Below are 7,203 nucleotides of genomic sequence, written 5' to 3'. Positions count from 1 at the left end.
TTCCCCCACCGCCTAGAAAAGAAATCCTAGCAAAACCTCATAAAATCTCGACTCCATCAAGACGTATAGACTCTTCAATCTCAACCTCAGAAATGCCCACAAAAACCCGAGCAATTAGTCCCCCGTGTTAATTCGAATTTTCCCGCCACAAAATAAATCCTTTTTACTCGTTCCCCCTATCCATCAAAGGATCTCATATTTTTTGGTATTGGTTTACCGGACAATTTAAAAAGACGAAATAATGAAAAAAAAAAAAATGTAACATTTTTTTAAAATCGCGATGGCGTCTGTCATGGCGATCGCGAACCCCTCCACTCCCCCCTCCCCTCCACCCCCTCATCAAGCCGCCACTTCTGCCGTCTCCTTTGTTTTCCTTCGTCGAAGGATCGCCAGGAGTTTCTTTCGCCTTTTTTCCAACCTTTTCCTCTATATATATATTTTTTTAAACCTCTTTTTCCCTATTTGTTTCAAAGGCGATTGCGCGCGTGTGCAGTGGGCGTAACTCAATAACCCTCACCGCCAATCCCAAGTGCCGTAGGTAACGCCTACTCCGTTGGTGTTCCTCCTCGCTGACACTGTTCCACTCCTCAATTCACTACCCGTTTTCCACTTTGATACGAAAATTTTCTCATAAGCTGGGCTGTTTATACTTGTGTTTTCCGGGGGTTTGTACGTGGAATAGGAGGAGGACCCATGCGAATAATCTGGGTACCCAGGTGACTCTCTTTGAGAGTTGAAATGCATATGAATGGTATAAAACCGTCGACAATGCGGAATAAATCATAGTAGATTTAAATGTCCCGCCAAAAAATTTGATGATTTTTTTTAATGCGGATATAGAGCAAGTGAAGAGATGAAACATCGTGGAATTGATAAACATTTTTTTTTCGCATTTCAACGAATTTTTCTGTAGCCAAATCGCACTAGTAGTTCTCGAGATAATCGCCATAGATCAGTGATCTATAGATCTGTGATCGAAAATTCCAGGTGGACAGGAATGAAATTGTGTGTATCTACGTAATGTGCGAATTCCCACTTCAAGTCACTCATTTTGTCATACGTAAATCCCGATAGTGCTTAGAATAGTCACCATAGATCAATGATCTATAGATCGCTAATCAAAGCTTCCAACACAAAGAATTGACAGATTACTTTTTGCGATTCATAGAAAATTTCCCAGCTTTGCAATGGACTTTCCTCTTACCCAAAGCCGCTACTAATTCTCGAGATAATTGATGATCTATAGATCGCTGATTAAAAATTTAATGGTCATAGAAAAAAACTGACATACTGTATCTTGAATGGGAAATGTCGTAAATCTCCAACGAAATTTTTCTCTCGCAAACCACGTCAGTATTTTTACGATAATCACCATCAATGATCTATCGATCCATAATAAAAAAATCGCGTATCGTTGGGAACAGGTGATCATCTAGTGCTTTTAATTGAAGATTCCTCCCACTCTGCAATGAAATTTTTCGCGTTCAAATTTCATCCGAAGTTCACTACAAAATCCTCATGGATCAATGATCTATGGATCGATAACTAAAAATTTCATATCGTCGAAAAATGGTCGTCATATAGTGTTTTGAATCGGAAATTTCCCCGGCTTTTCAACCGTGTTGTCCATTTTCGGATCCAAAATGGCGCCCTCGAAATAATCCGCGACAAAGATAATGGACGTTCCCAATCCCTCAATCTATGTAATCCCATGTGAAATATTTAAACACACACGCGAGCCATTTTGGTGGTCGGATTGATCGAGCAGAGATATTTATTGTAAATTGGTTGAAGGGGGGGTTTATAAAGGTCTGAAAGAACATCTCGTTGGTCGTCTGTTACCTCCAGTATTTCTCTCTCCCTCTCTCAAACAAAAAGGGGGGCCTGAAATCCCCCAGATACGAGTCTCAGTGACGCCATGAGAAGACCAGATCTTTACTCGATCGTTTTTATTGTCAACCTGCCAATCCTGTGGAATATATTAACAATCGTCTGTTCCTTCTCCGTTCGGGGTTTATTGGAAGGTATATGGATGATTGCCACGGTGATGGGACAATATATAAAAAAAAAATAAGGCAAACACATTGAACTGAAAAAGAGGTATAACGAATAAAAAGAGAAAAAATTTACTCTATGGAAAAATAAAGTAAATAAGGATTACGAAAATACCATCGAGTCGTATTTTACCATGGGATTTATACGATTCTGTTGATCGGTATGCGGGGGCTTTAGTAATCTAAACCCATCGACAGACTTTATCTTTTTACGATTTTTTGTATTTTTTTTATTTCATTGGGAAGCGGATTCGTAAATAATGAAATAATGTATCAATCTTTTGGGTTATCGATTTAATGGGAATTGTATGCGAAGATTTTATTTATGTGGGAAAGACATATTTGGGATTCTGTACGCATGAGAATTGATGGGAAAGATGACGTGGAATAAATATTCCTTCGTTGATCCATTGTCGGATGATTTTCGAGGATCGATGATCGATAAATCGATTATTCGAGTCGTTTTTCCGTACTTCACTTGAGGTTCATCGGGTAGCACTTCTTCCACGCCTTCCAATGGATTTTGTTTTATTTGAATAGCACTGATGGTTCCTGAGAAAATCCTCAATCCATATTCATAGATCATTGATCTACAAATCGATAATCAAACTTGAAATTTCAGAAAAAAAAAACATAGTATTTTCCATTCATTACTCGAATTTAATTTGTCTATGGCACTTGTCAATATGAATCACGAGGAATATGAGAATTTTCGATATTTGATCCATAGATCATTCTTCATGTCTCAAAGTCCATCTAAAACTCTTTAATACTATCGCATGATTCTACTGAACTCCAAAGATTTTCAAAACAACGCTGAAAACGCGAGAATTCTCGATCATTGATCATTGATCTATAGATCAAATCCAATCCCACCAAAAAAATACTTTTATTATACTCATACAAATATGTTCATTATATTCTTGCCCAGGGATAACGTCTTCAGCTCTACAGTGCAATAGATCAATTCAACCAATGTCCCACGACTCTGAAATCAATCATCGATCATTGATCATTGATCTATAGATCAAACCCCATCTCACCAAAAAATACTTTCATTATACTCTTTTCCATGGGAAATTTTCCCAGCTTTTCAAAGCGATTGTCCAATCCGACCCATCGCATACCGTTCTCCGGATATCAGCCAAAAACAAATAATTTGGAGGAATCCCCCCTAAAAATATAAGTTCGGACTAGAATGCATCCACCATCTTTAGTTGAAGCTTAACCGCCATGCACCACCAGTCACACCTATTGATTTTCCCTTAAACACTATATGCAACTCTGCCGAACAAGTGCGCATGCCACACTGCACCTAGGAAACCATAACCCCAGCCCCACTCAGCATTCCATCCAATAATGCAATACACGCCCTCACAAACTCTTGAGTGCAATTTCATTTCGCTGAACCCGTTGGCCCTAGCATGCGTGTTGAACATAAATCCCACCCTTGAGGCTGTAATCGAGATGACCAGTTTAATTAATTATACATTCGAGAGGCTTTCCTTATCTGCACGTGAGAATAAATGAAACAATGACATTAAAATGGTTGAAAAAAATAAAACAAAAAGAATTCAGGAAATCATTTTTCTCTGGAAATAATTCATTCTTTCCGCGGGACAGAATTTTTTTTTCCGCACAAAAATGGAATTTCGAGAAATACGTACGCAATATCATGAATTTTAGTGATTCTAAGAGTCACTGGAATTCCTACTTTGTCTTTGCCCATAACCCGGAGTTGGCATTCACATACTATAAACCATGTGGGTAAGCGCTTGAGATTGGAATTTCTTCGTGGAATCCAGGCAAAACTAGTGGATGTCTAATTGAAAAATCGCTGGGTATATACACACTTCAAAGTCTTACACTGGTTGCTTTTCAGTTCAGCTTCTTGTTGAGATTCTTCAAACGGAATTGTTTAGAGGGACATAAAAGTGGTGATAAAATTTTTTTACTGTATTAAAAAGCGATAATTACGAATTTTCATTAAATCCACGTGTTTTTTCAGGGAAAATCAGATGAGTCGGTGAAAATTGAATTCGTCATTCGACTGCGGTGAACTTTTTCGATTAAATATTCGTTTTTGGGATTGTGAGTTTGGAAAAATGAGTTTTTCCATCGAACGTATTGAGAGAATGGGAAATTTACGATCCAAAAGAGGCTGGTGACCTTTCCCGCTGACTTAATCTCCAAAATATGGCAAAAAGAAAATTTGAAAAATTTTTGGTGAAATTTTAATGGAAAATGGTTTGTTCTCAAATCTTTAAAACTATGGGGGCAAAATGGGTTGCGTCATGAAATAGTCAGGGAAATTTCCGATTCAAAAAGAGGCTGGCGACCTCTTGCATCCACTTAGTTTCCGAGATATTACACAACCAAATTTTGACCAATTTTGGTGAAATTTTGACCAAAAATGTTTTCTCCCATATCTTGGAAACTATGAGGGCAAAATGGGTCATCATATTGAATTTTTCAGCGGAAATTTTCCTGGCCTTCCAATTGCACAACCCATTCTGCCCCATCTTTATTTTCCGTTCTAAAAAATTTTCGATTTTCCGATTTTAGACTTTATATCCAATGAATGAAATATGTTGAGTCGATGAGATCGATCGAAATAGTGATAAATGTCAGCCACTGGGTATGTTGGTCTTGGGGGCATCCCCCAAAAGCCGAAAAAAGCTCATCCTCTCGGCCTTGAACTTGCCCTGAACACACCCGTCGGGAGCTTTTCCCCTTCGAGCTAGATGCCCGAAAAACCGTGTCAAGCAGTTTTTCAACTGCACTACGACAAATAAACGATTCTGCGATGGTCGTTGTGGTGAGAGAGGGTGGAGGGTATGAGGGGATGAAAGCGACAAGGGGTATTTGGCTTCTTACAGGCTACTTGTTAGTATAAGGTGGGTGTTAAACTCTCTATTCGCCCTCTTTTTCCATTCTATTCGACCTACAATAGCCCCTAGCCAGTCTTCAGTGCCAAGCGGGTTCATTCAGCTACCCTCGGGCTCTTTTTCCCCGGCAAGATTTGTGGTTATTGTACTTTTCGCGGTTGTAGTTCATGGTGGAAGCACGTGGGTAAAGTGAATTTTGATGGAAGATGTGTTTTTTATTGAGTATTGGAGATGAAAGCGAAAATGGAACGCTAGGAGACACAATTGAGGTTATTTTGAGAAAAAATTTTGTCGCGAAAATGCACTTGGTTGCTAAACAAAAATATTCATAACTCTTTTCAATGGATTTTGTTTCATTTGAATAGCACTGATGGTTCCTGAGTAAATCCCAAATTTATATTTATGGATCATTGATCTATAGATCATTGGTCATACCTCAACATCCATCAAAAATCCTTCAATCATGTCTCTTCAATGCAACCTTTCCATTTCACCAATTCTCCAAATCTTCAAAAAGTGTCGCTACAAATGTGGAAATTCTCGATCATTGATTTATAGATCATTCATTAATCCTAAGAATTCATTCGAAATACGTCAATTTTACTCTTCTATCGACAACTTCTTCATCTTTGCAAGACAATCGTTCAATTCAATCAATGGCCGACTATTCTCAAGATCAATTATTGATCATCGATCATTGATCTATTATAGATCAGTCCCAAATAATCGCCAGAATCACGTTCATTATACTCTTTTCCATCGGAAATTTTCCCAGCTTTACAATGCAATAGTTCAATTCAACGAATGTCCGACGATGCTCAAGATCAATTATTGATCATTAATTTGTTGGATGCATAACAGTATCGAATAGCGAAAACCCTGGAAAAAAAAATTGAAAACATTGTCAGTTTGAATTTCAGCGAGAGGCCTCACCTCTACGCGTGAAACATTGCTCTTTAATAGTGACCCATAAACAATCCCAGAAAAACGTCTCTACCGCAAGAAAGTGTGGAAGAAAAAATTCATGAAAAAGGCCCGACCGACTTTTTCCACTGGCTAGATATAGACACGTTATGATATGCCCCAAGGAGGGGTGACTTTTTACCACCAGCGTGACTCAGGTTCACTGACTGTGTCTTTACTGCCTCGGCACAGGCCAGAGCATCAACAAAAAAAAAATTGTTCTTTTTCATTCGTTTTGAGGGGACCATTGATGCTTGTTGTGACGAGTCGTGCTTTAGGGGTGAGTTTTTGTATGTCAAACCGTGACCTTACGCAAGGCTTTACTGCTTGATGTCGATATGAGTGTGAATGAGCGAATGCAAAGTCATCACTAAATTTTCCAAGCGACATGGAATAAAATTAATTTTTTGTTATTAATTGGGTATTTATGAGTTTTGGAAAACGAGTTTTTTTATCCCATGTGTGAAACGGACGGGAAATTGCCGATCCAAAAAGAGGTTGACGACCTCTCGCATCCGCTTCGTTTCCAAGATATAATCAAAATAAATTTCGACAAATTTTGGCGAAATTTTAATCAAAAATGTTTTTTCCCATATCTTGGAGACTATTCGGGCAAAAAGGGTCGTCATAGTGTGTTTTCCAGCAGAAATTTCCCTGGCTTTCCGATGGCGCAACCTGTTTTGCCCCACTCCTCAAAGAGCACAAGTCCATATTGTGGTTCAAGGTAAAAAATTGAAAATAACGCTTTTAATTCCCAGCGATCGTTTGCGCGTTCGAAATAAATTAATTTTTTCCACTCTAAAATCACAGAGTTTATTATAGATATAAATCGAGGGGACCATAAAGCTAACGACACCGGAGGTTGAATTGTTGTCCTTTCGTTTTGCACTGGAACACACACGGTGAATATGTTGACATTTTAAATTGAATGACTGTTGTCTGATGTTGACGAGCAATATGAGCATTCAAACATGCCCCCCGGACCATTAATTAAAATTCTCACTCATTCGATCCTCGTATATACTGATTTTTCGGTTAATTAACGTTCTGTGGGGAAAAAAATTGACGATTTATCAAATTGAGAGCCGTCTTTGTCTTTTTAGGGAGGAGTTATTGGGATGTCCGTCCTTGATAATTATTCGGAGTGATTAGTGCCAATGCAACTTGAGAAAAAAAATTTCATGATTTTACTTTCGACATTTTTATTTTTATTTTTTTTATTCAACATTTTCTTTTGAAAAAATATATTTTTCAGCATTTTTGCTATAATTTTTTTTTTTTCAAATTTGTTGTCCAAA

The sequence above is a fragment of the Diachasma alloeum genome, unplaced genomic scaffold, assembly GCF_001412515.2.
Source record: "Diachasma alloeum isolate Michigan unplaced genomic scaffold, Dall2.0 Dall_scaffold_00302, whole genome shotgun sequence".
Classification (NCBI taxonomy): Eukaryota; Metazoa; Arthropoda; class Insecta; order Hymenoptera; family Braconidae; genus Diachasma; species Diachasma alloeum.
The sequence above is the reverse complement of the archived record's forward strand: the minus strand, read 5'-3'. Positions refer to the sequence as shown.